Source organism: Trachypithecus francoisi, unplaced genomic scaffold (genome assembly GCF_009764315.1).
Source record: "Trachypithecus francoisi isolate TF-2019V2 unplaced genomic scaffold, Tfra_2.0 Lachesis_group6, whole genome shotgun sequence".
Taxonomy (NCBI): domain Eukaryota; kingdom Metazoa; phylum Chordata; class Mammalia; order Primates; family Cercopithecidae; genus Trachypithecus; species Trachypithecus francoisi.
Window position 1 is genome coordinate 122,832,419 of NW_022681471.1, and position 27,815 is coordinate 122,860,233.

Sequence of the window (27,815 nt, forward strand, 5' to 3'; positions counted from 1 at the left end):
TGGGCAGACTTTTTCTTCTTAACTGATTACTTATATGTTTTCTTACCTGGAGAAAAATGCATTTTTGAACTAAAGGCTTGATAACAATGAGCAAAGTCTTTATCGATCATGTTAAAATCATCATTTTAGGTCTGAGAGTTTGTCTCTGTCAAATTGAATTCTATCCATATTTTAGGGCAGTAGTTGAGGAGGAGGATTGAAGACATAGCAGGTCTCCTCCCCATTCTAAGGGGCTGTTGTATGTCCTCCCAGTCCGTGTGTATTCTTTGAAAATTTACATTATAGTTTTATACTTGGAAAGTGAAAAGAACCCCATGGTTTTGGTAAGTACAAACTACAAGAATATGTGTTACAGAAATTGTGATCTAAGACATGAGTCAAACACGAATTAATTTTGACAAAAGAGATATTTATGGAGAGTTGATTGGCCACACTTTGTAAATTTCATAATTCTATAATCTTTACATAAAGAATTTTAAAGAAGTGATTACATAATAAAGGCTCACTTTGATAACTAAAAACTTCTGATGGAAGTTAAAAGGGGCTGGTAAGGAAATCACAGAATCAAAGGTTTGAGTTAACAGTTGTTTTAATTAAGAACTTGCAATCTCTTGATCTTTTCTGCATTGAAATTGTTATTTCTAGCCCTTACCTAAAGAATTCAGGTTCCTCAGACTGTCCAACTTTACACTTCTTTTCTATTTTGGGTTTTGCTTGTGTTTCTCTTGTTCTGAGCCTTGTACATGTGAACTGAATCTCACCTCCCTGCCCTCAACCCCACCAGCAGCATTGCTGCCCTGAGAGCTTCATCCTTATGATTGTATCACATGGGATCCTTGTGTTCTGACTTCCTGCTTGGGTAAAACAATGGGAGGTGGTGGCAGGAGAGAATGTGGATAGGAAGAGAGAGAGAGAGAGATGGGTTATTTATTCTTCTTGCTCCTTCCTTTTGAGACCTGGGTGCTAACAGGTCACAGCTGCTGCTAGTCCCTGGTGCCTCAGTGTGACTTATTGGTTTCCTTATCTGTGCCCACATCCACGTGTTTCCTGACAGGACTCTGAGTCACTCACACACTATACCTCACTCTTTCATGAAGCAATCTAGTAGGTGCCATGAAACAAACCTGCCCCTTGGATGGCACTGATGGGGAATCTCCTCTTCTTGGCTTCCAGTGAAAAATGTCATTTCAGCTTCTTTTCTGATTCTTCTCCAAGAACAATAATACTTTTGCATTAAAAACAGCACTGAGATCAGTTATTCAACTAAGATTTATTTATAATGTATCAACTATACATATATATACACCAACATTCTCAAAAAATTAAAAACAAAACCTGAAAAACACATAACTATTAAATAAGCATTCCCTTCTGGATAAGATACATTTTCCACATATGGACCTTGAAATACAATGAGGATGTTGCCTAATTTAAATGAAATGAGATCTCTTTTTATCTCAACTGAAACATTCTCTTTGTTTGTCTCTCTGTCAAAGTTTTCACAGTAAACTTTTTTCTTTGGTCAACATTACTACATAGCAAAACCAACAGACCTATAGTAAAATTTATCAGAGAGAACACCACCAAATTTGAGAGCTAGATGGGACTTTGGCACATGCCTTCAGGTTTTAGAAGAGAATTTCTAAACAGAGATTATCAATGGAAAAAGTGGAATATCTTAGAAACTAAGGTTAATAGAGTTCTTAAACGTTAAATTGAATGCACATATGCTATTAATGTTTTTCATGAATCAGAATATTATTCATTTTGAGGATTACAGTTCAAAGGACCATGAGGTTTATATGTCTAGACTAATACATTTTTCCAGTCATGCTTTCCACTTCAGAAAACGACATGCAATAAATCAAAGATCTATTAGGGCTTGTACAAATTGACGTCCAAGATAGGTTCCATTAATTCATGGTCAAATTTATCCTTCAAGGACTCAGTTCTATTTGTCAATACCACTACTGAAAACCATTTCCACAATTAGTCTTTTATCAACAGCCAGTTCATCCACCCAGAGAGATTTTTGTCATCATTAAAGACGATAAATTTAGAGCCGGCAAAATGTTTACTGACTGTGCTTTGTTAATGTAATTGTAGGATCTGAAAGGGCAAGATGTTTGCCAGTTTCCCTAAAGCTCCTAAATCCCTAGAGTTAGGCTGGTAATCAATTATGTTAATTGAGTTCAGTTTAATGTGTTTAAGAGATGACTTTTATGTTAATGATGCTCTAATGTGTCAGAGACAATAATAATCAAGTCACACCCATGGGTTGATAGAGATACTGAACAGAGCTGGTAGCTCTCAACCTTCCCTCCTACCATCAACCCCAGATAGGCATTGCTCCCAAGGAACACTGAAGCTTAGATTGAGACTTACCAGTGATTATAAATTAAAAAGACAAGTAATAGAGACAATAAATACCCTGAATTATATGCTCTGTTTGGTATTATAATAATCAGTGTAAACAGTATGCTATCCACATGAGTGTAAGTTACTGTGAATTCAATTCTAGAGATGCTACAGGACACTTTGAATACCCTTATCAAAATCTGTTTCTGGAGAATAAATGGTATAACCACATTGGAAAACTATGTAGCAGTAAGCTAAAGTTTGTATTCTCAACTCCGACTTCTGAGCTACTGGGTAGGATCCAGGGGTAGGGATCTTCAGATCATGTCAAGGGTCTTTCCTGGACACTTGGAGGTAGTCTTGTGATTTCAAGAGTGCACTCCTGCTAGAAGCTAAAGGTGTTTATAAGCAAGGTCAACCTCAAGAGAAAGTGGGCTGGGAGGAAACCAGAGGACTTAGTTGTTCAGACCCATTCAAGCAGGGAAGGTTTTCTATTTCAGCAGGGAGAAGAGAATAGTCACTGAGAGTAGAATGATCACTATCTTCCAAGATTATGAATTTCCCATTACCTGTATTCATTTCAAAATAAAAATATGAAAATAATTAAAGAAAGCACAATGATTTTGATGCTATTTGCTTAATGGCATCCCTGATATCAATTTTGATGCTGTTTGCTTAAAAGTATTTCATTTTCCAGGCTCAATTTATCTAAATTGAGTTTGCCTTTTGTCATACTAAGAGAACTCAAAGAAAATTTTTACTTCATTTTATGTTGTTAGATTCATTTGGATAAGCTCACAATAGCTCAAATTTTCAGAGGCCATACATGCTTAATAGCATAGTAAAATTTTTAAAGAGCTCAATTATTTTCTAGAATAATTAACATGTGTAAGCAGTATCCATTTTCCTAGACGCAGATTTCTTATGATCATAATTGATGTTTAACAAAATTTGGAGCATGGGCATTTTTAATGACATATGTTTAGCAGTTTTATAGGTATCTAATTAACTTGTCATAGTAGTATTCATTTAATTCCATTTAAAGGCTGAAAACTACTTTTGACCTTTATTAGTCTGACTTATTTTCTGGGCCACACAGGCCATGGGGGAAACAAATCAATGACCCAGGATAAAACTCTGGGAGATTTTGCCCCATCCATCTTCACTTTTGAAAAAAGGGCATTAAGCTCTTTATGCCCTTCTGTCTTCCTCACAAGGAAGACATTCAATTCTCTTCAATAATTGACGTTCATGTTATCTAGCCTTTCAGTTGGATTTGTTTAATCAGGCACTGTGCTAGGCCCTGGAGAAAAGAACCATTACCTTAACAGCAGCAGCTGCTGCTAACATTTACTGAGTTTGCCAAGAGCTACTCTCAATTATTTATATGTATTACCACATTCATTTTCACAACAAACCTATGAGATGGGTGTTATTCTTACAGTCATTTACAGTTGAGGACAGATTAGTAAAGTAACTGGACTTTGGACAGTTAGTAAGAATCAGTGAAGGGAGTCCCCACTGAACCATTACATTATGGAACACACATTCTCTAAAATAAACTAATAAATAGTGCAATGGAATAGAAATGGTCACAAACTAAAGCATGAGGGTAATTCAAATCCCAGGGAAAGAATAAACTATTGTTTAAAATGGGGTTAACTAAATACACTATCTATATGGAAAGTCAGTAAGCTAGATTTGCACACATACCATACACAAAGTTTCCTATATGTATTAGGTGTAAAACATTTAACTTATGAAAGCACTAGAAGAAAATACTACTAAATAATACCTTTAGAGTCTAGGAGTAGGAAGGACATTTCTAAGCATGATGTGAAACCCAGAAGCTACAAAGGAAAAGACAAACAGGTTCAACCACACAGTAATTTAAAATATCAAAAGCATAAGCAAAGTTATAAGGCAAATGACACATTGGAAGGGAATATTTGCAACATATGAAACAGACAAATACATAATATACACAATAAAGAACTTGTAGAATTCAAAAAGAAAAGGCAACTCAATTAAAAAAAAATGAAGTGCATGACCAGGCACATAGATAAAAATAATACAAATGGCCAATAAAGTTCTGAATGACACTCATTCTCATTAATAAATGCAAAGTAAAAATTCTGATATATCATTTCCCTTCCCTAGAATTGGAAGTATAAGTTTGTGCAACCTGTTTCTGAAGGGCTATCATAAGTTTTTGAAATTAAAATGCATATATTATGTGTCTTAGTAAACTCATTTCTAGGCCTAAATTGTGTAAGATAACTGGATAGAGCCATGTGCCTTAGATTGTGTACTGCAGCACTTCACTGGAAAAAATTAGAAACATGAGACTGAGGGAATATTCTTAGAAATTAAACAATTTCATACTCAATTCAATAAAAAGCCTGAATGATAAAATTTTTAAAAATCTTCCAGAAAGTTGAATAAAAAGACAAAGTCTCAGAAATATGAGAGAAAAGAAAACATTTATAGGTGATCAATTCAAAAGATCCAATACACAATTGATAGGAATTTCTAAAATAGAAAACAGAGAACAATAAGGAGAAAGGAATTATTTTTAAAAAAGAATCTGAAAAGTCCCTGATCTGAATGGTCTGAAAACTCAGCCCGAGAGCTTGACAATAAAAATGTCTTCACACCTGTAAGCATCACAATGGAAGTTTAATATACCAAAGATAAATAAATTATCCTTAAAACAGTAGAGAGAAAAGATACATTCAGGATAAATGAATGAGAAGAGATCATTATTTGACTGTGGGACCTGGAGACCCAAAGGCAATGTAGCTTGCCCTGAAGCTACTGTGGAAAAATCATTTTCAATCTAGATTTCTAGGTTAAGTAAGGGGTCAGAATAAAGACATTTCCAGACACACAAAAATTTAGAACGCTTACTTCCCACACATCTTTTTGAAGCAAGTGATCTGAAGATGTGCTCTAACAAAATCAAGAGATAGAAAGGCATGGGATTAAGGAAACCATGGATCCAACACAGGAGGAGAAGGAAGCAAAGTCAAGGATGCCAGTCTTGAACGAGGCCTAGGAAGTCATCAACCCAGGTTAGAGTGGGAGGAAGAATTGAGGAGAAAGGTGCCTGGGAAAGAAGGTGGTTCCAGAGATTTGACTCTATTTTTGAGAAGGACAAAGCATTTTTAACATAGGACATGACATGAAAAACTGTCAGAGACTGCTAGAAAAACAACAAAAAAACCCTTTTCAATAGTGGCAATATAACCAGCAATAATTAGCTATACGGTGAATAATATTTCCTTAGTACTAAAAATAAAAACCCTCCAGTGAGTTTAAAAATTTTAAATAAACCTATAAATAAGGCACAAAAGACACCGTAATGGTTATGGAACAATTGTGAATGTTTTCAACCATTGTATTATTAAAGACAAACTATGGAAGACAAAGGTGGAAAAAGAAAGGATAAGGAGAAGTAAGCAAGAAGGGTGTGAGAATTATATTTTCATCTCACTAAGTGGAATTACTAATATCAGGACATGCTGTTTATAGTAGAAAGAAAAAGAGAGAAATGTATAATTTATCATTTAAAATTACGAAGTTAACTGGCAGTTACAGAATTACACTGGAGAAAGAGAAGTGTGTAGGGGCAGAAAGGTAATGATACCTTTCCTCACCCATCATAAGGGTAATGACTGACATTCCTATAACCAAAGATAGGTTAATAAGAGAAAAACATAAATGTATTTAATCAACATTTTACATTACATGGGAACCTTCATTAATGAAGCCCCAAAGACCCAGGGAATACTGTCTATTTTTATGCTTAGGTTCGATGAAGAATAGAGAGCCATGTAGCAATGTGATTGGACAAAAGGGTATGATCTAATGGTAACAGACTAAGGGAAAAACCCAGCAAGGCCTGTCTGTCCAGATACTTCTTGACCTCTCTCTGTAGCTTTCCTTCCTTTGGGGTATGGGGCAGGAATCCTCCAAAATGAAGGTCTTCAAGGGAGAAGAGAGACAGTAACCTTTCTAGGTTTTATGGTTTTCATTGTGGGAGATGGGTTCTGGTTCCTATGACCTGTCTTGGAGAAGAGGAAATCTGGTTTATATGACTCTCTTTGGGGCAGAAAGAGAGGCAGGACACAGAAGGGCAGGAGAAAGTCAGAAAGACCTTGCTTCTGAGGTCCTTCCAATCTTCTTTAGTTCAAAGTACTTAGCATGCCAAGGCACCATACTTTGGAGTATCAAGTCCTGAGCCTCAACAAGTGCAAGAAAGAGGTAGGGTACGGTGCAGCTGAGCTAGCCCTTATTTTGCAGAGTAAGTAATCAGTAGATAAGGCCTAAAATTGGTAAGCCTAGAAATACAAAATTAAGCACGTTATTTAGATCAAGGGTTGGCAGACTTCTTCTGTAAAAGGCCCAGATAGACTTTGCAGTTCATCTGGTCTTGATCACAATGACTTAACTCTGCCATTGTAGCACAAAAGCAGACACAGATAATGTATAAATAATGAGCATGGCGGATGTTCTCATAAAACTTTATTTATAAAAACAGGCAGAGGGCCAGATTTGGCCTGTGAGCCATAGTTTGCTTACCCCAGATGTAGATATACAGTTGACTCTTGAATAGCATGAGTTTGAACTGCATAGGTCCACATATACATGGATTTTCTTCCACCTCTGCCACTCCTGAAAAGCAAAGCCAACCCCTCCTCTTCTTCCTCCTCCTCCTCAGCCTGCTCAGCATGAAGATGATGAGGATGAAGAACTCTATGGTGACTCATTTCCATTTAATTAAGAGTAAATATATTTTATCTTCCTTACAATGTTCTTAATAACATTTTCTCTTCTCTAGCTAACTTTATTGTAAGAACACAGTATATAATACATATCATAAACAAAATTTGTGCTAATCAACTGTTTCTATTATTGCTAAGGCTTCTGGTGAACAGTAGGTTATTAGTATTTAAGTTTTGGAGGAAGTCAAAAGTTATATACAAATATTTGACTGTTTTGGGGGTCAGCCCTCCAAACCCCTGCACTGTTCAAGGGTCAACTGTATATGTGAAATCATCACATTTATAAAAATGATAGAGCATGATTTTCCAAAGTATCATTAGGGAAATATTACAGGTTAATACTTAACTTCCTTCTTCATTTGACTTTTGGGAGGAAACTTCTCTCTTTTCAGAGTCATGTCAAGAGCACAAGTGCTTCATATTGGTGGTCTTTTCCCAGCGTTTAGGGTGGAAAAGGCCAGTGGATGAAATGCACCTACATTGGAGCTTTATTCCAGTATTTGTCCTGGTGAATCACTGATAGAGGCAGCCTTGGCACTTCTAGAATGGAATACTCATAGATTCTGAACTCCTTGAAGGTTGTTTAATATTCATCTCTTTATTTTCAGTCTCTGACAGTGTATGACATATAATTGTGCAAAGAATACTTAGTAAATAAGGATATAATTTAGACATGCTTACTTATTTAATTTTTAAGGTTCAATTCAACAATACTTCATGGGATTTCACAAAGAATCTCAGAGACGCTATTCCCCGCCTTGAATAAATTTTAGAATCATTGTTTTCATATTAAACTTGGTATAGTCAACTTTACTTTGTCTAGTTAGAAGAAATGGAAAGGCAATCAATCAAGACTATGAATGAATGTGAGAAACTTTTGAAAGGCTTTTTTTAAGCGTTAAATTTGCATGATGAGTAAGAAGGGTTTTTGTACAGGTATTTAAAAAACTATCCTAAAATCTTTTGAAAATATTTTAAGGCAAAACTCAAAATGCAATGTTGATAATTAGCATTTTTTAAAGCTTGTGAGCAATATTTATTGACACTGAGGAGGAAATCATATTAAAGTCTCCAGTTATTCTTCAATTCAAGAAATCACCTTCTCTCTTGAAATTTTAAAAAAGAAGGTGTCCACTGGGGACCTAAACTCCTTTGGAAATAAATCGCTTGTTTTTGTTTTTCTTCCACAAACACCAGATGAAAGTTAAAGCAGAGAAATAAACCTTTGCAGTTTCAGTTCATATAAAGCCTCGTCTACACACTGGAGCATAACCACATTTCATCATTTAATTATAGATAGTCTCATATGATAATTATACAAAGTAGACTTTCATTATGTCTCAAATTGAGACCTGAAAATGTGGATTTGGTAGGTGGAAGGAATCAGTTGATGAATTTCTGCTATGGAGCTTTGCACTGTTAATCACAACAATGAAGTGGGAATGGAGGGTGAGGGAAAGAAAAAAGAAAATGTTTGGTAGAAACATCTGGAAATAAATCAAACTCTCCTTTTCTGAAAAAGGCTGACTTGGAGTGTTATGCCTATAAGTATTACTTTATGGGCATTATAAAATCATGCACAATTAAGGAGCAAATTAAGCATGGAAAGGCCACAATTCACTTTTCATAGGCATGTCTCAGAATGTGTTTAATATGTTGAAAGTGGATGAAAATGGAGGTTGGATAGACAGAGTTTAAGCACTTGTCCTCTGTAGATATCAAATTCAGCTGTTTATAGATAATAATATAATTGCTAATATTTTTAATCTTACCTATGCCACATGAAAAGATAAACCTTTTCTGTTTGTGACTATTATTGCCAAATAGAATGCAACGCTGTCTGTATTCAGTTTTGGATATATAAAAATCTGAGATTGTTCCCACTTGTGAGCAGTTTCTCTCTCCATAGCATTTTCCTTGAATTATGAGAATTTATTAGTAAGTGATTGAATGAACAGTAGCTTGATCCTCAGATAATGGTATTTCCACTTTCTTGAATATTATCATTAGACAATAGAAGCCACAAGTGAGCCACCTGGTTTTGGCCTAAAGGAAAAAAATCAAGCTCAATATTAGCCTAATTTAAAACAAATTGAATAAAATTGTTTTCAAAAGTTCTAAGACTCAAACCTATCAAATATTAGTGACACTAAAATGCCTGTGTTTATATTATTAATCTGACAATATTCAGAAAGTCATCTGAATTATTTCAATGTGTCTTCAGCCAAATATTTGCATAATATCGACTTAGGAAACCCTTTATTCTATAAAAACTGAAGATAAATAGTGATTCCCAAATATTCTTACAGAATTCATAAGAGAATTGGTGTCAGGATGTTTTAAAAGTGTCATATGATTCTCCTTTAAAATGTATGTATGTGTTCGGTTTTCTATTTATTTCACTGGAAAAAAAAGAAAATGTATGTGTGTGCATGTGTCTATATACATACACATTTGAAACAGGCAGAAAAAGAATTTTAAATTAAGAGGCATTTGGAATACACTGATAAGCAACTGATGTTTTAAGCAAATTGACATTCCTTGTGGGGTGGGAGATTTCATCACAAAAGGGATACAGTGAATTGGAAATATATTGGCTTGTCTATATCATGCAGAATCATTTGGATTATTTCTAGGTGGAAAAGAAAGCAAATTGAAATGTGAAATATAGTTGGAAAGGCTCATTGTCTCTCAAACCTATGATACAGTTGTAAAATACTCCAAAACATTTTATATATCCCACTCTTAAGATTCTTGTCATAGTGTCACCTTTATCGATTTACATAGTGAACATAAAAAACTTTCATTTTCAATTCAGATCTTCAGAGACATGGACCAGCCATCCTGATCAGTAACAGCATCATGATGTGTATTATGTGGTATTTGCTAGATTCTTACCTTATACCCAAAGGGAGGAAATCCTGGACCCTGCCATTTTGCACTTCATGAAGATTCCTTCATTATTTAAAAATTCTCAGGCCGGGCATGGTGGCTCACGCCTGTAATCCCAGCACTTTGGGAGGCCAAGGCGGGTAGATCACTGGAGGTCAGGGTTCGAAACCAGCCTGGCCAACATGGTGAAACCCCGTCTCTACTAAAAATACAAAAAACATTAGTCGGGCATGGTGACACACCCCTGTAATCCCAGCTACTCAGGAGGCTGAGGCAGGAGAATCGTTTGAACCCAGGAGTGGAAGTTGCAGTGAGCTAAGATCGTGTCACTGCATTTCAGCCTGGGAGACAGAGCAAGATTCCGTCTCAAAAACAAATAAACAACATACAAAAAACCAATTATCTTAATTACTATCTTTTATGCACCATTGAACTCAAATTATAGACATAAGAAGAATTCTACAGAGCAGGCCAGAATGGTTTTTAAAAATGTGTTAAGTTTGGCAATTCCTCAATAAGTTAAACATAGAGTTACTATATGACCCAGCAATTCCACTCCTAGGTACTGTATGTACCCAAAATAATTTAAAACAGTTGTTTAAACAAAAAATTGTACATGAATGTTTACAGCAACACTATTCATGAGAACTAAGAGGTAGAAACAACCCAAATATCTATTAATGGATAAATGGATGAACAAATAGTGACACACACACACACACACACAGACACACACACACTCTCATAATGGAATATTATTCAGTCATAAAAAGGAATGAAGTACTGATAACATACTACAACATGAATGACCCTTGAAAATATGTTATTAAGTGAAAGAAGCCAGATACAAAAGGCCACATATTATAGGATTCCATTTATATGAAACACCCAGAAGAGGCAAATCCATGGAGACAGCAGATTAGTGGTTGGCAGGGGTGGGAAGAGGGGGGATGGGAAATAAATGCTTAATGATTATAAAGTTTCATTTTGGGGTAATGAAAATGTTTTGAAACTAGATAGTGATGATGGTTGCAAAACATTATGAATGTATTAAATGTAACTAGCAGTAAATTTTAGGTTATGTATATTTTACCACAATAAAAAATGCATTAAAGGTCAGGTGCAGTGGCTCACGCCTGTAATCGCAGCACTTTGGGAGGCCTAGGTGGGTGGATCACGAGGTCAAGAGTTCAAGACCAGCCTAGCCAATATGGTGAAACCCTGTCTCTACTAAAAATACAAAAATTAGAGAGGTGTGGTGGTGCACACTTGTAGTCCCAACCTCTTGGGAGGCTGAGGCAGGATAATTGCTTGAACCCACGAGGCAGAGGTTGCAGTGAGCCGAGATTGAGCCACCGCACTCCAGCCTGGGCGACAGAGCGAGATTCTGTATCAAAAAAAAAAGCATTAAAATATTTCCCTTTGAGGGGCTAATTTTCTCCCTGAATCTCCCTCATTTTCTTCTATGCCTCTTTGGAGCATTGCCTGGGAGTAAGGATAATCCTTAAAAGAAACGAAAGCTCCCTTGCAAAGTACAATTATCAAATTTCCTGTACCATTATTCACATGATCTTTTCCAAGGAAAGGAGTGGGAAAAGGAGAGAGAAGGAAGAGTATCTATAAAGGAAGAGTCTGAGAGAAAGGAAGATCTAATTAATCCCACCTGCTTGAGGAAGCTTTTATAATAACGTTTTGGGCAGGTTCTGGGTATAATAAATTGTGTTTGTGATTCTGAGCAGGAGAATCATTGCTGTAGAATTAACTTCTGGTCTCCACACTTTTGTGTATCAATGAGCAAACAAGTGACAGCTAAAGCTTATGTCTGCATGGTCCGCTTAATAATTTCAATAGCTAAATTAAGAATGATCAGTCACTGATCCAGATCAAACCTTGCAGTGGGCAACCAACCATGATGAATGTTAAACTCTGGAATAAATAATAACAGCAAGATGCAAACATCAGATATTAAAGCTGCCACTTTTTTTGAGGACCACTGGGTACTATCTCCTTGGCATTAGATCCATACTTCATGTATTTAATGACAGCAAAGAACAAGCTTTAGGAGTGGCTGAGACTAAAAGTTGACTGTCTTGGAACCAGGTAGTTGGTGGAGGTCCTAAGTGATTGGACGTAACTTCCATGTGCATTTTAGCTCTTTTAGTATTTGGCCAAATCCAGCAGTCCACTATTTAATCAACTCTTGGTTCTGGCAACATGGAGGAGTAGAAAGGTCACAGCATGCAGTGTGAAGAGGCTTGGCTTTGCTACTAACTAGAATCTGGCCTTTAGTTTCTATTTCCACAATGCATATTCCTTGAACGCTTCTAATGTACAAGGCCAAATAGGCTCTGAATAGGCTCTTCCTGAAGTACAAAGATATGCCAATATTTCGATCTATTTCGAGAGTCTTCTATGTATCAGACACTATACATATATTATTCCTTATTTCATGAAATAGATTTAGGGATATTATTCCCAATTTTCAGCAGACATAGCTGTAGTTCAGAGAACAAAATACTATTATTTTTAAAATATATAATCAATCTAAAATTGTTAATAATATTTAATTTTGTGGTACTAATGTCATCAAAATCTTACATGCAGTTTACACTTATAGCACATCTCAAATCAGAATAGACACATTTCCAGTCCTCATGTGACTAGTGACTTCTGTATTGGACAGAGCAAGTCCACAGTGACTTTTGTTGAAATGCAAAGGAAGGTACCATGGAATGATGTGTTTAGGAATAAGTAAGGTATACAGAAGTAGAAGCGAGGGTTATTTTTCATAAGAGTCTGGGTGACAGGAAAAATGGAGCTTGGGCTGCAGGTGGAATGGGAGATGGGAAATTGAAAATTGATTATAGTCGGGCACGGTGGCTCATGCCTGTAATCCCAGCACTTTGGGAGGCCAAGGCAGGTGGATCAGGAGGTCAGGAGTTCGAGACCAGCCTGGCCAACATGGTGAAACACCATCTCTACTAAAAATACAAAAATTAGCCGGGTGTGGTGGTAGGGGCCTGTAATCCCAGCTACTCAGGAGGCTGAGGCAGGAGAATTGCTTGAACCTGGGAGGCGGAGGTTGCAGTGAGCTGAGATCATGCCCTGCACTCTAGCCTGGATGACAAAGCAAGACTCCGCCTCAAAAAAAAATAAATAAATAAAAATAAAAAAATTGATTATTTGGCCAGGCGCGGTGCTGACGCCTATAATCCCAGCACTTTGGGAGGCCGAGATGGGCAGATCACTTGAGGTCAGGAGTTCAAGATCAGCCTGGTCAACATGGTGAAACCCCGTGTCTACTAAAATTAGCTGGATATGATGGCTGGCACCGTAATCCCAGCTACTGGGGAAGCTGAAGCAGAACCACTTAACTCTGCAGGCAGAAGTTGCAGTGAACAGAGACAGTGCCACTGCACTCCAACCTGAGCAACAGAGCGAGACTCTGTCTCAAAAAGAATTAAATTAAAAATAAAAATGAAAACAAAGAAACCCAATTCACTCTACATACTTTAGAATGTTTCTCCTGAGAATAATGACCTTATCTTACATAATAGTAGTACACTTATCCCACTCTAGAAGTTTCTAATACTACTTTGCAATATAGGGCATACTAAAATTTCCTTCATTTTCCTGAAATGAAACCCCTCACCTTTGATTCAGAATTATTTGAACCATACACACAGCATTTAGTGTCTCTTTAGTCAATTAATTAAACAGTCCTCTGACTTTTTGTTTTCAGATATTGACAAAACAGAAGTCCATTTGTCCCATTATTGGTGGGACCTAAATTGGGTTAAGGTGGCTTCTTCCAAGTCTCTATTGTAAAGGGACTTTTTTTTTTCCTCCTTTGTAATTCATAATCTGTGGGCTAGGGCTTCTAAACCTTGTGTCTATCTAGTTCCTCAACAGTCTTCATCTGATAGTTTTAGCTATTGATGATCGTTTTCTAAATTAACTACACTGGTGGTTGCAATAGAACCCATAATTGTTTTGTATGTGTGAGGTCTGCCTTAAGAAGCCCTCAATAATGGACAGCTGAGGAGATATTAGATGTTACCAGGACTGAAAATGCCAGCTTCATCACCATCTGTAAAGCCATAAAACAGTGAAATCACACTCTCATCTAGTGAATCCAGTGCATCGCTTCAAACACTATGTTTAAAAAACGAGTAAACCAAATTTATTTAGAGACGAGCCAGAAGGCTGGACCGGTTTTGGCCCGAGTGCCCAGGCAGGGCACAGGTGAGCTTTAAAACCCGGGTAGGTTCAAGGGGCTTCGAGGAACGCTAATCCCGTCATATAAGATAATCAATTTCCGAATTTCGGTTTCCTCTTTGTTCAATGGCAGGAATTCTCCAGAGTTCCCAGGACGTTGCCCGGGTCGCCAGCAAAGTGGAGCCGCGGGTCCTGCTCCTTAGGGCCGAGGGGATACGAACCCTCCTTTGGAACTTGTGAGGCAGGAACTCGATTTGGCAGCTTCTGGGTGGTCCTCGCACCCTCAAGCCTGGACGCCCACTTTCTGAGGTTCAGGCCCCACTGGTTGTTCCCTAGGGGAAGAGTCAACAGCGCCCTGCCCCCAGCCATTCCCAAGCCCAGGGGATTCTGGTGCGAAAGACACAGGTAAATGCAGGTGGAAACCCTAGTTAACTTGGAGACACCTGGGCCCGGGTGAGGCTCTCACGAGATGGCGGGAAGCGGGGAAGCCGCCGCCAGGGCATCGGGGAGCGGCTCACGGTCCTGGCCAGGGCTGGGGGCGGGGCCTGGCCGGGGGCGGGGCGGCCAGGTGCGAGGCTTTACAAGCGCTGAGGCTCGACCGGAGCGGTTAGGCCTGGCTTGCGCTGGAGCGTGGTTTTGATTATGAGGGTCATAAAATGGGAACGCTCCCGGCACGTAGAAATATCCCGCAGTGGGTGAAAGTTCCCGAAGACCTGAAAGATCCAGAAGTGTTCCAGGTCCAGATACGGCTGCTGGAAGCCATGTTTGGTGAGTGTGCCCAGTATTGGCGAGGCTGCCCCGGCCCGGGCGTCTCAGCCGGCCCGGGGCTTTCATCCCTTTCCCCCAACAGGCAAAATATTCTTATCCTTGAGAAGTTTACAATTTGGTGAGAGTTGATAAATGTATTCATGATTTTAATACACTTTAGAATATTGTAAGTCATGGAATTGGAGAATTCTTGCCCTGGAAGGGATTTGAATAGTCAGAATGCAAACTCTTGACAGATGAGCATATAGAACATAGTGACAAATAGCAGATTAGTAATAGAGGTGGTGGCAGATCCCAGGGCCAAAGACATAATGAAGATTCAGAGAAATGAGGGTGCCACAGGGTTCTGGAATCCAAGAAAAGCTTGATTGAGGAGGGAGCATAGGAAATCAATCTTAAAGGATTAGTTGGATGGTGGGAGAGGAAAGGCAGGCGAGTTGCAAGCAAAGGCATAGAAGGAAGAGCACGGAGTTACTTTTGCAACCGGAAAGTAGTAAGAATCCAGTTAAAAAGGCAGCAGATGCTGTCAGTGTTTTGTGCACGCCCGTATTCCCAGAATCCCTTTACTGTTTCACTACATGCTGCCTTCTGAGGCTTTCACTCCCAACAGCCAGCACCTGTATCTTTTGGTTGGCTGACAGCACTGGGCTGCTTTGCCTGTGTGCACAGAGAGCTGGAAAAAATTTACAATGAAAAGAAAGGAGCCTGTAGGAGTATAAGGGGGTGAAATGACTCCAGTTTCTTGTCCTTAGAGATGGAGACCTTCATTGTGAAGTGTGACCTTCATTGTCCATAGTGCTTCCCTTCAGGGCTGAGCAGAAGTCCTCTTCATGGGATTTTCTGGATGTTGCACCCTTGCTCAGTCTCCTTCCCTTCCCTGTCCTACCTCCCTCCTCCAATAGGGGGGTTTGCCTGCAAAATTTCCTAATAAATCACTCTGCCAGAAATCCTCATCTCAGGTTCCGCCTCTGGAGATGCAACCTGAGACAAGGGCGATATCATGGAGCTTTGGAAGATAGGATGTGAAGCACATTCTGAATTTAATAGGGGAAGCCGTGAAAGTTTTTAAGCCTTGGAAAATGAATTTGCTGGTGACATGGATGGACTGAAGAAAACTGGACTATTTTCATCAGGCAGTTGTTATTATTTACATTTTCTGTCTCAGAAAGGAAAGAATGCAAGGAGAAAGCAACCATCTTCAGGGATCCACTTTAATATCTGCATGTCTGAGTGAAGGGCATATAGTGAAATCATTGCAATTCATGATTATAGCATTGTATAACTAGATGTAAGAAGATAATTCATTAATTCTTGCATGCATGCATTAATATTTTTGATAACTATTATGTGCCAGGCATTGTTCTAAGCACGGCAGAGACAGCAGACAAGCATACACACATCCCTGTGCTCATGGGAACTTACATTCTAGTGAGACATAAAATATGGAGATCAAATATACACCAAGTCAGAGGCTAATAAGAAGTATGGAGGAAAATAACATAGGAAATTAATAAAGAAGTGTCAGATGGCAGGGTGGGAGGTGGAGGCAGGAAAGGCCTCATGAGAAAATGGCATTTGAGCAAGAATCTGAAGGAGGAGAGGGAGTGAATCATGGATACCTGAGAGAAGTGCATTCTTGGCAGAGGGAACTGCAAATGCAAAGGCCTCAGGCTGCAGGGTGCCTGGCATGTTCAAGGAATCACAAGCAGGCAGTGGGCGGGAGGAGGACGAGCCAACGGAGAGTAGCAGGATATAAGGACAGAGAGACAGGCTTCACGGGGCCTGGTAAGACATTGTATTTATTCAAACACTCTTCAAGTACCTACTGGATACCACTCTGGTAGAATTTATTTGCTTAAAATTAATAAACAGATTATAAATGATTCTTGGTCATTAGTTTAAGCAAAATTTCTTCTTGACTATTTTTCAAGCACTAGTATATATTGTTATATGAATCTTAAAGTAATCATGTTATACTTTGCAGATATATTTTTCAGTTCTAAAATCTCAATTTGAAAAATTTCTAGCTCTCTACTGAGATTGCCTATCTTTTCATTTATTACACATATATTTTCTTTTAGGTCATTGAGGATGGTTACGCTCATCTGCACCTGGTCTCTATTGATTATCTTCTCTTGAGAATGGTTAGTGTCATTTTTCTGTTTCTTTATATGCCAAGTGATTTTGGATTATATCCTGTATGTCATGATGTTATATTGTGGAGACTGTTTCAGAGAAACCTAACAATTTCAATCATCTAACTTGGTTGGACTCAAACTGCATACTGTCTTTTAGGCATTAGCTAAAATTTCAGTTTGGTTTTCTTATCTTTAGCTAGACTGGTTCTAGCTTGCTTGCACATGTGTGGTTCAGGAATTAGCTGGAGATTTGAGCAGAGTTGATACAGTAGTCCACGCTTACTTGCAGTTTTGCTTTCCACAGTTTCAGTTATCTGTGGTGAACTGCAGCCCAAAAATATTAAATGTAAAATTCCAGAAATGAACTATGCATAGGTTTTAACCTGTACACCATTCTAAGTAGCCTAATGAAATCCTGTGTCATCCCGCTCTGTCCCTCCCAATAAGTGAATCATCCCTTTTTCCAGTGTATTCACACTATATATACTACACACCCATTAGTCATTGACATTGTCTGCTCCTGACATCCTATGGTCAACAGTGTCATGGCTCAATAATCCAGGAGCATCAGAGGCAGGTGATCCTACTTTTGATGTAGCATAAGGAGATCCATAGTAGCCTAAAGCTATGTCACAATGTCTATATCACTCACCTCAATTCATCTCACCACGTAGGCATTTTATCATCTCATATCATCACAGGAAGGGTGAGTCATTTTGAGAGCGAGAAAGACACCACATTCACATAATTTTATTATAGTATGTGGTTGTAAATGGTCTATTCATTATTAGTTATTGTTAATCTTCCTGTGCCTAATTTATAAATTAAACTTTATCATGGGTACAGGAAAAACATTGAATATATAGGGTTTCAGTACTATGTGTGGTTTCAGGCATCAACTGGGAGATGTTGGCGTGTTGCAGATAAGGGGAGACTACTGTACAGAGAATGAAGGGTACATCTTCTTGGCTTTCTCATTACTGGGATTTCTCTTTTCCAGCAGGACTGATTGCCCCAAACTCTGCCCCTTGTTCTTCGGGCCAGAAAAACTATAGGTTTTCTATTAGAGTTTTAGCCACTGGACATGGGGCCAACTGTGACATGCCTTAGACTAAAAGCCATAAAAACTTACCTCTTGTCATTCCTTTCTTCCAAGTGTCAACTCCCCCCTTGAATCTAACTGCTTTTGTTCATTTTTCAATGCCTTGTGGTATTTAAATATTTTTTATTTTGTCCAGAGTTTATAGTTGCTTTATGCAAGATCAGTCTGGTAGGAGCTTCTTTGGCCATACTGGAAGTGGAAATTCATTTTTATTTTTAAACAAATCTGTAATCTGAACTTTTAACCTATTCCAATAGCTTTCCTTCTAATAAAGTTTTATTTTCCAAAGACATCTTATCCCTTAGTTTTAACATCATCTTTCCTTTCAACCTCATCATTTTCTGAAGCTGTGACAAAGTCTTTTCAGTTTTCTTTTGCTTATTGGCAATATCTTTGGACTGTAATAAAGCAGTCATGAAGCAAACTGGATTCAACTTTCTGTCCAGGAAGAATTCAGAAAAGGTAGTAACTCAATAATCAGCTTCTGATGAATCAAGAAATTGATTTTTGTCTAAAAAAACTATGGATTAAAAAAATGAAAAGTATTATTACATTACAATGGAGATAGAAAGCTAAACATCTGCTAGCAAGCTGAACAGAGCATGCCCAGTCCAGTCCCTGACTCATGATCCCTGCACATGGGCTCCACTGGGGGACCACAAGGATTTAGAGACAAGGTCAGAAAGAGATTGTCCCGGAAGCTGAAATTACTCAAAACAATACATAATGGATCTACTGAAGTAACTCTCCTTAGTAGATGGCTTTGAAATGTGTCCCTGATGATGAGGCTAGAGTCTGCAGTCTAATCCAATTAAGAAAACTAAGATGTTCTCAAGGACTATAAGCTAATCAGTTGAATTGTAAGAAGTCTTAGACGATAGTTGTATTATAAAATTGGAAGAGTAGTCTGAAGGGTGTCTAGAAAAAGTAGAACAGAAAAAACATTTTGAGAATTCATTTAGCACTATCAAATAGCAACATTTTATCTATTACAGAGCTAGATATATTTTTTCACTAAAGTCAGGTTTTAGTGTTAGGGTGGTAGTTATTCCAGGCATTTCTATACCTTGGATGAAATGTTCTCCATGACTATCCAATTTATTTTCTTTTGACTCAATGTTCTTTAAACAGTTTCTTTTTTTTTCCCCCATCTACTACTTCAACTTCCCTGATACCTGGATAGAAGACAGGAATATTCATTCCTTCGGAAAGTTACATTTTCCATTGTGAATGCATAAAATCTAATTTGGCATCCTAAACTCTTTTGTGCAGTAAGGTGACACACACATGCATACATAGACACAGATATACATATATATCATGCATTCTCAATAGGGACAGTATTGCTTCAATAAGGATGAAAATTGTTTTTTGGAGGGGCAAAAATTTTATTTCTATATGTAAAGCACAGACATACCTACAGTACATAAACTTATATGCAGTATATTTGTGATATTAAAATGTTAGAGAGTGCAATTAGTAGAAAATACTTAAAAAGGCTTCTTCTGCTGGTGGTATAGATAATAAAAAAAGGTTCAAAAACTAACAAACACAAACACACTATACAGTATGTATGTATATCTCAGAATACAAGCTAGGTGTGGACATTTATAATTATACAATAGACACAGATTTTCTATATATTTACATCCATTTAGGGTTTTGTGTGAGTCTGTCAGTTCAATATCATGATCACCTCAAAAAGCTGTGCCCCAACTTAGAGCTGATAATCACCCACTGTAGACAGTGGATAAAAAACATAAAACTAGTCACCAAGGCACATCCTGGAAAGATCTCACTGTAATCTGATCTTACTGGCAACACCAAAGGGTGAGCAGTCCTACTCTCTGCTGCCACTGCAGCTAGATTGGGACCTCCCAGGCATAATCCTCTGACCCAGTTCTGTGGACTGAATTGTGATCCCTACAATTCCTATGTTGAAGTCCTAACCCCAATATGATATTTGGAGATGGGGCCTTTGGGCCATAATAAGGTTTAGATGAGGTCAAGAGGGTAAGGCCCTCATGATGAGATTAGTGCCCTTATAAGAGGAGACACCAGAGAGCTTGCTGTCTCTGTCTACCAAGAGGACAGAGCAAGAAGGCAGCTATCTGCAAGCCTGAAAGCGGGCCTTCACCTAGAACTGACCGTGCTGGCACACTAATCACGGACTGCTAGCCTCCAGAACTGTGAGAAAATGTCTATTGTTTAAGCCACCCAATCGATGGTATTTTGTTATGGCAGCCCAAGTTGACTAAGACCCCAATAATACCCCAACAGGTAGGCATGTGAGTGTTGCATGCAGCCTCTAAAGTGGACAGATGTGGAACTTTCGTTTCAATGACCCTGAAACTCTTGCATCTACTCCAGCTTGCCAGCCATCCCAGGTCTAACTTATGTTCAGGCACATTTCTTTTGGTTCCCCAGCTTTCAAGCCCTGCCTTCTTGGGTGCCTTCCTCCATTGCTTATCAGCTATGGCCTCTTGTCCTAAGCCCTTGCTCCCCTCCTAGTTACTCTCTTAGGTTGCACTGGGTTTACACGACTAATAACCCACTCTTCCTCGCCCTTCCTATCACCTTAGATTTAGCTAAGCTTGCTGGCTTCAGCCTCCCCACACACACTCCTTGCCCACACTGCCCTCTTCTTGAGGCATATCTCTTCCATCATCTTTATCTCAAAAAATCCTACAGACTACCCACACCCAATTCAAATGAAGCCTCTGCCCAAAAGTCTTCCTAAGCCTCACTCTAGAAATAGCATCTCCCCACCCCATAATCCCCCCTCACTTTCTTCCTACTTCTTCCATTGCATGTATCATATTTTGATCAATTATCATTGCCTGCATAAGGATCTTCTCTTGTCTACTGGACTGTAGCCTTCTCCAGGAGGGAAGGTTCTTTTGGTGATTTATTTTAGAAATCCAGAGCACTTGACGCAATGGTTGGAATTAATAAACAGCTGTGGATTAAAACTAAAGTATCATCTCTCCTCAGCACCTAATAAACATTTACTGAGCCCCCACTATATATGAGGCTTTTGCTTCTGTGGGATGATGTAAAAGACATAATTCTTTTTCTCAAGGGCCTTAGAATTCAGGTCCATGAATTTGCAATGTAACAGCAATCAGAGCCTTAATTTGACAACTATCATGGAATTCAGGCATTCCTGATCCCTCCAAGACCTCTGGCCAGTCCAGGTGACCGGCGCAGTTCATTAAACTGTCCTCAGAGTGAATGTCTACTCCTACACCTTTCCCTACTGCAGACAGGAAATGGCTAAAAAATGGTGAATACTCTACCCTCAATGATCTCTGTTTCTTTTTTGTTTATAAAGAATGTGCTAAAGATAATTTCTAAGCCTTTAATGACACTCATAGCAGTGGATTACCATGGGGTATGGAAAGAGCCCCATCCGAGTACCCCAGGATCCCATCAGGAAGGTGCCCTCTGAGCAATAACATCCACTTTATCTTGCCATTACTATTAGCCTGCCTTCTGCAACCCTGAGAAAAGATTTGTTTTTCTTGCTTGAATTCTCACAGAAGAGTGCCTGAGGGTACTGTCTTGAAAGAAAAGACTGGCAGGTTTCTTGTTTCACAAATGGAGCCTGCAAGCCTTAAGCAGCTGAGGATGTGGTATGGTACAAACATAAATTTCCCTGGAAAGATGACTGCCTCCTGTGTCCTCACAGACCCAGACATATCTCAGAGATCTGCATTCATGTGGGCTCTGTTCAGAATTTTTTAAGTGTTTCGTCTCCAACTTCAGCATGATCAATTAGAAGTCTGGATTAAACCTCTTTTTCTTATTTTAGTTTCATTAAAAATGTTTTGGGTCCAACTTGAAGTCAAAGTCTTTATTTTTATTAGAGAAGAGCATCTAACGATAGCCCATTTTAACTCTGAACTTGGCTGTAAGAAGGTGAATGTTTTTTCTTTTATATACAAAGAGCTTTGGTGATCAGAAGTCAAGGGGTTTGGGTTCTACTGACATCCATCAGATGAGATTTTGGAACACATCATGAAGCCCTTACCCTGGGGTCAATCCTCCCTGGAATTGTATACAAAGTTGGATATGTAGACATGGTTATGCATTATGTTAGTTTCCCATTGCTGCCATGACAAATTACCATGAGCTTAGTGACTTAACACAGATTTATCAGAAGTCTGAAATGGGTCTCACTAGGCTAAAATCAGGGTGTTGGCAAGGGCTGGTTCCTTTCTGAAGGCCCTGGGGGAGTCTGTTTCTTTGTGTTCTCCAGCTTCTAGAGGCTGCCCACATTCCTTGACTCATGGGCCCCTTTCATCTTCAAAGCCAGCAATGGCCCATCAAGTCTTTCTCACCTCATATCACTCTGACTCTTCTGCTTCCCTTTTGCACATTTAAGGACCCTTGTGATTACATTGAATCTATGTAGATGATCCAAGATGATCTCCCTATTTTAAGGTCAGTTGATAAGAAACCTCAATTCTGTCTGCAATCTGAACTACCCTTTGCTATGTAATATAACATTTCACAGATTTGGGGCATTAGGGTGTAGACATCTTTGGAGGGCAATCATTCTGCCTACAATATGCATCTTCCTGGGGGAATGGGCAACCAGCTGTCAACAGATTCTCAAAGGGGAATTCAAGAACCACTGAATTCAATGCTAAAACGTTCCTTGAAGCTCTAACATGGCTTGATTCTAAGAATGTTAGTGACCTGTTATGTACTCCAAGGCAAAGGATTTGGGCTCATCCACCTGGGCCTCAATTTTATTAGGACGGAGCAACAGCAAAGGTCATAGGAGAAATAAGATGTGGTTCCGAAAAACAAAAAGTAGGTCTTTACTTATCAATGTGAATTTACTACTTATTTTTTTTATGATCTACTTAACAGATGAGGAAAACAAGAGGATAGTTGACTTCATAGATTCATGAAAAGACTGATAATTGTGATGTTCAGGATAAAGTACACTTTTTATTTCTTTTATTAATAACATTCAAATAATCATGTACATCAAAGAGGTTCTCTATGAATGGCATCACTTAAGGGACCTCCTTGATCTGTCATTTCCAGCAGATGGCCAAGGGACTGGCAGTCCCTCTCCTGAAATAAGGGCTTCCTTTAACGAGTTAATGGAAGGGGAAGACTGATACAAAAGCTGTCAGGAAGGGAGACTAGTCTTCATAGATGTTCTTATTTAATGAGCAACATCAGGAGATAGAGTGTCAGAGGAGAAGCCTAATTTTCAATGTGGTATTTTATTGGGTTGAAGATGTTTATAAATCCCAGCCCTGAAATTTACATCTACCTTTAAATGTGTATTTAAAATACTCTGGGCTGGGAACAGTGCTCATGCCTATGATCCCAGCACTTTGGGAGGCTGAGGTGGGATGATCACTTGAGTCTAGAAATTCAAGACCAGCCTGGGCAGCATGGAGAAATTCTGTCTCTACAAAAAATACAAAAATTAATCAGGCGTGGTGGCATGTGTCTGTGGTCCCAGCTGCTGGGGAGGCTAAGTGGGAGGATCACTTGAGTCTGGGAGGTGGAGGTTGCAGTGTGCCGAGATCATGCCACTGCACTCCAGCCTGGGCGACAAAGTGAGACCTTGTTTCAAAAAATAGAAAATAAAAAAAAAAGGCCCCACCATGCTAAAGTTTCCATTGAGTTTGGTCTAATCCTTCCCTCTCCACACATGTCTAACAGAATATTCTCATTCTCTAGCATAGCACTTATAAATGGGTTATATCCATTGATATTTACCATGTTGGGAATTAAAACTGAGAAAAAATTTTAAATACTTACTAATTCATTAAAATAACAAGAATAGGCCGAGTGTGGTGGCTCACGCCTGTAATCCCAGCACTTTAGGAGGCTGAGGTGGGTGAATCACTTGAGGTCAGGAGTTCAAGACCAGCCTGGCCAACATGGTGAAACCCATCTCTACTAAAAATACAAAAATTAGGTGGGTATGGCGGCACATGCCTGTAATCCCAGCTACTCAGGAGGCTGAGGCAGGAGAATTGCTTGAAGCTGGGAGGCAAAAGTTGAAGTGAGCTGAGACCATGCCACTGCACTCCAGCCTGGGTGACAGCATGAGACTGTCTCCAAAAAATAAAAAAAAACTCATTATATTTTAGCACAAACAACATATTTATAAAATACATGTTCCCAAACAAAATTTAGAAGAGAGGCACTGCTTTACATTAAAAAAAATCTTCAATGTCTGGCTCAATAGAAGATAGCTGGATTTTCATATCTGCTTCTGCATTCAGTCTTTTGTGAGATCACACAGCCAGAAAACACTGTTGTGTACTTGTGACAGAATGTGAGTGAAAAGGACAACTAACATCTTTGTATTGTGAAAATAGTTTTGACATTCTGGATCTCCTGAATGGATCTTCAGTACTCCCAGAGGTCCCTAGATCACACTTTGAGAATCACTGCTCTAGTATGTTTCTCAACCAGAGAGTTAGTACTATATGGACCCCTGTTAAATGACAAACTTATAAACTCCAGAGAATATGTATTGGGACTGGAGTCAGGGAAAAAGTGTCTTGAAAAGTGAAATTTTCCTCCATGGCTCCATATCACCACTGTAAATGAATTTAGTCTTTAAGAAGCAATCACAGTTTTGGGGACTTGGTCTCTGAGGCAGTCTCTGGCATGCTGGTCTACCCTCTTCGCTCTAAGATTCCTTCTACATAGGTCTGGTCTACTTTTTTATCCTTCATTTTGTTCTGAGAGTTTTCAAACTAGAACAGTTTTTGAGCGGCTATTAACCAGTGAACTAAGAATAAAAGTCAAATTTCCTTTTTAAGTCCTTTTTAATAAGTAAGACAGGCAGAGCTCTGTTATGCTTTAAAGGTACAAAGTCAAAGCACTTGATCAGTGCTCCCTTTGAAAATTTCTTGGACTTGCCCCTCAATTACATTAAGAACTATTGGGGCTCAGGATACATCAACTCAAAAAATGACTATAGGAGATCAGAATACGTCACACTTAAATATACTTCTTTAGCATATTTAGAGCTGGCTATTCTGAAAAACTGCAAACATAGGAGTCGTTATGATGAAACTGTCCTTTGGTAAAAAGAAATTTACATCTATAAAGGAAATCTACATTAGTCAGAGTATCTGTATCAGAAAGAGGGCTGCTCAGAGACAAGTTTTATTACCTGAGAGACTTTTTATTTGTATAACAAGACAACCTTCATTCACCACACATTTCTTCCTCTCACCTGCCCATGACTTGATGCCACCTCCCCAGAGAAGCCCCAAGCCACTATTCCTTTCTGTAGCTCAGGATGCTATATAAGCTTCAATTACCTGGCTCTTCTTAGACTCTCATATTTTGTGGGACTCCTGTGCATATGTACATAATTACCTGTTTTTTTCTCCTATTAATCTGTCTTATGTCAATTTAGTTCATAGTATAGTCAAAGAATGTAGAAGGGTGGAGGGAAGTCATTTTTCCCTCCCCTACTGCATGTAATGTGTAGAAGCCAGAAATGCTACTTAGCATCCTACAGTGCATAAGCTAGACACCCCCATAACAAAAAGCATCTGGCTTCAAATGTCAATAGAGCCATGGTTGAGAAACTCTGCTATTAAAAAATGATTTTATTTTTAATTTTAATCTTACAACGTTAGCATGTCTTTTTCTAAAGGCAGCATTTATTTTGCTTTCTTAAAAAGATACTTAATCATTTCCCCTTTAATTATGCATTTTCAGGAATTTTTAGAACCCTAACATGATTACCTTAATACATTTATACAGCATAAACTCTGGACTTAAAAATGGTTGAGTGAATTATAAGGATAGTTCAGTGTAAGTCACAGGAAAGCAGCATCTTACAGTTATCTGGGAAGCAATGGGTTAATTTAAGCTTTGAAAAGTTAAAAGTAAACCAAATAGAGTTTGTTATTGCAGGCATAATCAGAGGCCTTAAATGTCTAGAACATACTGCAAACCTCCAAAAGGGGTATATAATGCAGGGCATTTTAAAAACGGACTCCTTTCTTTAGGGAAACCTTTGGGTAGGAGTATTTTGAATAATAACACACTTGGAGAAACTGTCTTTTTAAGGGAAGGCAAATCGCTTGAGAAATATGCTAAGTGAAAACCCAATTAATCTTATGTTTTCCTTTTCTGTTTAATTTAGAAAAAAATCTTGGTTTAAAAGAAAGAAATAAAATTACTATTATTTTATACTGATGTTCACTGCTGACCACATAAAATGACCTGTTTTGAAGCAAATGAAAGCTTCAGTGACCCCATGTTTAACAGAATGTAGCTTTAGAGCTGGGAAATTTTCAGTCAAGTGAACAATAGTAATTAGGATACTCCTTTTCAAAGTCTTCCAAATCCAAGAATATTTATCATATCATTTAACTGTAGACACAATCATTCAGAGGGGGATGAGTCAAGAATAGATGCTTTGCTGGAAGGGGAAGAAAGAGGAGGCCACAGGCTTCTAATTGAGCACTCCAGAAAAGCCAGAACATGGCCTGATTATTGCCAATTACAGAGTAGAATTAAAATTTATCATCTACAATTATGGGACAGAATTACTGTTCTGAGCTGTAAGCTCCAATTACTAAGACACAGTTAATCAAGATAGAAAGCCTGAAATGGCTCCTAGGAGAAAGGGGAAACAGGCAGGAAGAGGGAGGGGAAACTGCACCCTTTGTTTAGCTCCCATTGAGCCATTGTCGTGTTGCAGGTCTTGTAAATTCACAGTTAACAAAAAAGTACTCACAGTCCATACTTCATTTAGTGTGACAAATGTTTAAATTTTTTTTTTAAACTGCTGCCATAGCAACACCTAACTGCAAATACCATAATGTTTTATATGTGAGTTAATAATAATTTTATTGTTGTGATCATTTGTGTAGCTTTCATTTAATTATTTCACAGGCATGCCTGACTGAAGAGTAAATTATTCATTGTGGGAGGAAAGAGCTCAGTAGTTTAATAAATTCCATTCAGGCTTAAAGATTAGATAGAGAATCTTACCTCAAAGTTTTGGTTTCGATGCAGATTACTTAGAGACATTTAAAAATGAAAATAACATTTATTTTTATTTATGGTAATCCCCTTTTATGCACTGTTTTGCTTTCTGAGGTTTCAGTTACCTGAAGTTAACTAAGTTCTGAAAATATTAAGTGGGAAATTCCAGAAAATAGACAATTCCTAATTTTTAAATTACTTGCCATTCTGAGTAGCATGATGATCTCTTACAATGTTTCTGCTCTATCCCGCTCTGGAGAACTATCCTTTTGTCCAGCAAATCCACCCTGTATACACTTCCTGCCCCTTAATCACTTAGTGGCCTTCTCAGTTATCAAACTGAAAAAACATAGTATCCATAGGGTTCAGTAGTATCCTCGGTTCCAGGCATCCACTAGGGGTCTTGCAACACAACCCTTGCGAATAAAGGGGGACTACTGTACTGAGATAACAGTACTTCTCTGTTTGGTATTGTGGTGTTAGAAAATAAATACATGTGGCCTGGCATGGTGGCTCATGTCTTTAGTCCCAGCACTTTGGAAGGCTTAGGTG

The 27,815-nt window shown here is 38.4% G+C and overlaps 1 protein-coding gene across 1 annotated transcript in view; it reads right to left on the bottom strand.

The window, feature by feature from the left end:
* FRMPD4 (FERM and PDZ domain containing 4) overlaps positions 1-27,815 on the bottom strand; it is a 220,456-nt gene that overhangs the window by 127,075 nt on the left and 65,566 nt on the right.